The following is a 4592-nucleotide window of genomic DNA, read 5'->3' as shown; positions in this document are numbered from 1 at the left end:
GAGAGGAGGAGGGAGGAGAGCCAGCCGGTGGCATCGGGAGGAGGAAGAAGAGCAATGGGGCAAGAAGAGCACTGGGAGAGAAGAAGAGCGCTCGGAGAGTCTATTTAGAGCAAGATGAGGAAGAAGAAGGGCAAGGTGCAGAAGAAGGGCCAGTGTTGGAGGCAGAGATAGCTAGAAGTGGAGAGAGCTAGTCTGACCAAACTCTTTCCATAACACTATCCACCATCTTTAACATTTTAATCAATAATTAAAAATTTGAGTAGTGGAGTAGTGGCTAGGGAGTTTCTAGATTTTTTGGCCGTTTCCTGCCCGTTTAAGGGGGATGATATTTTATACCCACTAGGTGGGATTCTATTTGGCGAGTTTTTTTCCTAGTGAGTTTGGCAAGGATTCTATTACTTCTTTATGTTCTTAGGAGAAAAAAAACTCACAACTCGCTAGGAAAAAACTTGCCAAATAGAATCCCCCCCTTTGTAGTAGCCTTCGACTTCATCTGCATAGGAGTAGATATTGTCATCATAGTGGACTTTAGATTTTGATTATGACTCACTCATTGTATTGATACAATACCTATAATATGAGTTTTAATTTATCTCAACAATGCCATTTAAGATGTCTCTGCTTATGTATCATTGATTTTTATATTGATACAATTGTTACATAATATGAGTTTTGATTTCTCTCAACGATTAATCCCATTGGGGATGTCTTTACATAGAATTATTTCTCTTATTTGCAGTGCATATAACATGTACCATTAGTCTATGGTAGAAATATTGAATTCAAATCAAGAATCAAGGGTACCTTCTTACAAGGATTTAAAGATAGCGTATGGGAAATCAATAAAATTAACAAAGATCGAGACCTTATTACTTGTAAAAACCATAAGCTTTCCATTATGAATAATTCAAGTATAAAAGTTTCATATAGGATTAAAATATTCATTATTGTTTATTACAATTGAACGAGGAATGTTACAATTCAAAATATGTATATAGCTTTAGAGCTAGACTAGTAGCATAGCTTCTCCAGTATGTTTCTGCAATAATTGAGAGTACAGAGCTAGACTAGTAGTAGAGGCTCTCTAGTCTGCTTCTCCAATAGTTCGGCAGAAATCTCAAGAAAAGATGACGATGAGATGTTGGAGTAGATGTTAGAGGAGCAAATGGTTACAGGAGGAGCTAGTGCACGAGGAGAAGATAGGGGATCATGTAGGTGCATTGCATGCTCCAGCTACATTATAATCCTCCTAAGGAGCATCCAAGTATAGCGGAAGCTGAAAGTGTCCACCGCTGCCAACAATAGAAATTGCATTTTAGAACAAGATCCAAAAAAGAAGAAGCTTGTGAATAAGGATCATCCTTCTCTATGAGTTGGATCATAGTAGATATCTACACATGTACACAATCATTGAGATCAGTGTGGTTGTTGGTCACTAAATTGTTGACAAGTACTATACATGTACAAAAATCATGAGAAATCCTATACATTGTTATTGAGAAGTAATATAGATAGTCTCTCGAATGATGCTTCTACATTGAATTGTTCTCTCCCTCCTACGCAATAGCTATTGTAATGTTTTGTTAGTAACAAATGAAGACAATGAATGAATCATGTAAATATAACAAATGAAGATAATAAAGAACCGATTTGTAAACATTCTATGCATTTTGTTGTTGATAATGAATGATAATTCTTTCAAAATACTATCCTCTGTCTCCACACAAATGTCATGGCGCAATTGGGCTAGCATACAATACTGTCCTATTGAGATTACACTTACCAATATTCCATCTTCATAGACCTTGATCTCCAATACTTTGTTTTCAGGGCCAAACAAGTTAAGGTCTTGGTCCATTGGAACTAATGTATCTGCAATGAACCTACTACGTTTGTAGTAAAGAGAAAATATAAAATTATGGCTTGCAATCATATACTTAATGGTAACCGTACGTGGCACCACCTCACGGTAGACCTTGTTCGATATTGATTTATCCCAACCATCATCCAAGAAGTCAAGATTCTCTTCATTTCCAATTGCTTTGTAGGTGAGCATTGTTTTGCACACCTTGACTAGATAATTGTTAAACAAGTCAACAAAAACAGTGATTGGCATGCATACATTGATTTTTATAATTCTTTTAGCAATGCATGGATGTAACTATCGTTGAACTCTACAAATAGCTTAGCCTTGTATGTCTTTGTCACACTACTAGGGGGCACTGGTTAGTCTATCGTATTCCATGGCAGAAGATCTTGTTTTCTCAACACACCATGAGTGTTTTCTTTGTCCAACAATTCATAAAAATGGTCATACAAGAAGATACCTATTCGCACTAATTGAGTTGCAAATCTACCTTGATATTGTAATTCTCCTATTTCTCCATGCAAGACATCCAAGAATCCCAAAATGCACTCCACTGGCTGCCATTCTTCATATGATGATGGATACATATCTGAAAACCAAAACATGTTTTAGTTTACACAAATAATAGCAATGTTCAAAACTACCATTCCGAAACTAAAAGAGTTAATAACTCACAATTGGGCCTGTGCCATGGAAGATAATTTGGATAATCACGTAGCACAAGTTCATTGTGCATATATACATGCTCGACTAGTATTTCCTTAATAACTTTCTTACCATCTATGGTTTTGAAAACTTTGACCCTGCCTTTCCAGGAGACCATAAATATATTCTTCGACCATGGTTTTTTCCTCCTCGTTGGCTGCATTAGCTGAGGTGTAGTACACGTTTGATTTGTAGTTGGCATGTCACACAGTCGAGTTTTGCATGTAGCATTTGGGTGGTGAATGGAGAGTGGGGAGGTGGCACGATGTGTGTGCCCAAGTCACACCAGACTGGTGGGCAATCAGGAGTTCGATTTGATGCCCTATGACTAGCAGTGTGTATGATGATATTAGAGTCCTTTCTTTGGTGGTCAGAGCCTTTTGGGGAAGTCGGGTTACATTTTATCAGATTCCAATCAAATGGACCATGTTTTCTTGGTTGATGGGTGGATGGTGGTCGGACCCTCTTATTCTTTTCTTGTGTAGTGAAGTCCGACCCTTTGTTGGCGGAGTGTACACAAATGGGTGCCCAGTCAGAGTCTTGTTGACGTCGTGTTGGACTCCACGTGGTAGTCGAACCATCATCCAACTAACCTCTGCCTCCCGTTTCTTACTGCATGTGGATGGCTTGCTGAGCGGCTACCAACTATTTTCACTCGCCAATGTCATTCCTCCCTTGTCCATATGGATATGCATGGCTACGAATAGCTATCCACTTTTGCTTTGCCATGTGGTCGTGAGTTGGAATATGTTGCCCGGTCCACGGTGGCGAAACGACTGTCTGACCTTCTCATGCATGCGTTGTACTTGTTGTGCCATGCTTCCGATTCACTTTCCTCGGTGTCGGATATGTCAGAGTCCTTGGTGAGGGTATGTTGTTTGTCGGATCACTTCTTGTTGTAGTCGGAACGCATCTCTTCGTTGATCTCCTTAAATTGGATCGGGATGGGTTGGGAAATCTAGCCATGAGGCTCATGTTTGTGTTGCTGCTCATCTTGGTGAAGCTCTTGCTGGTACCATTTCGGAGTAGATTGGAATTCTTCCTCAATCTTCTACTCTTTGGTAGTGCTGTGTCAGCTAACTATCGAATGCTAATGTTGTCTCTTGTTGCTGCTGGTACCTGTATCACATGGATTACAATTGCAGTTTGTATAACTGTCTACACTCACTAGATGTATCTTGGGTGCTGATGGATCCAGACCCACATAGGGCTTTAGCCTAAATCCATTGACTGGTTTGTCAAATACATTACCATGAAGATCAACAATCTTGAAGGTGCCCTGATCAAACACCTCCATAATTCTAAAAGGACCATCATACTTGAGTTTAAATTTACCTAGCCTTTTTCTTAATTTTGTGTTGAACATTAATACTGGATCACCTTCAAGAGTTTGAACTTGATGTTTCTATTGATCCAAGTAGCTCTTATTTTCTGAATAATGTCAGCAATGTAGGAACTTTGTAGCATGTCTTGATCCAATTGTAATAGTTGTTGGAGTTTGAAATTGATTGATTCTTCTGGGGAAAGTCTATGTTCCACAACCACTCGTAGGCTTCCTGCAACATATTCAATTGGAGCTACAGCTTCATAGCCATAAACTAGTCTGAAAGATGTTAGGCCTGCTGGTACCTTGTAGGCTTCTCTCAGTGCCCATAATACGGAATCTAACTTTTAATCCCAATATGTAGGATTGTTAGCCATTGTCCTCTTGTACTTTCAGCTTGACCATTCCCTTGTGGGTAGTATGTTGTTGATTGCTTGTGGAGCATCATATGTAGTTTTGTGACCTTCTTGATTGTTTTGTTGATGAAGTGTGTCTCCTATGTGTACCCCTATCCAACACAATCTCAATAGGAACACCAAATATTGTGATAATATTGTGGTATGGAAACCATGCAACACTTCTTGCTTTGTTGTTGAGGGCCACTTCCTCTACCCACTTTGTGCAATAGCCAGTTGCACCTAGATGTACTAGTTTCCTGTGTGTTTTGCTGCTAGCTTGATGGGACCTACAAAATCT

General features: G+C 39.3%; 1 pseudogene; it reads right to left on the bottom strand.

Annotated features, from left to right (window-relative positions):
• Positions 1-1492: 1492 nt before the first annotated feature.
• Positions 1493-2603, bottom strand: LOC147895074 (uncharacterized; annotated as a pseudogene).
• Between the last annotated feature and the right edge of the window lie 1989 nt (positions 2604-4592).

Source organism: Dipteris shenzhenensis, chromosome 13 (assembly GCF_047967505.1).
Source record: "Dipteris shenzhenensis isolate YYH24624 ecotype China chromosome 13, Dip_SZ_1.0, whole genome shotgun sequence".
NCBI classification, from domain to species: Eukaryota; Viridiplantae; Streptophyta; class Polypodiopsida; order Gleicheniales; family Dipteridaceae; genus Dipteris; species Dipteris shenzhenensis.
This window is presented reverse-complemented; position numbering and strand designations above follow the sequence as displayed.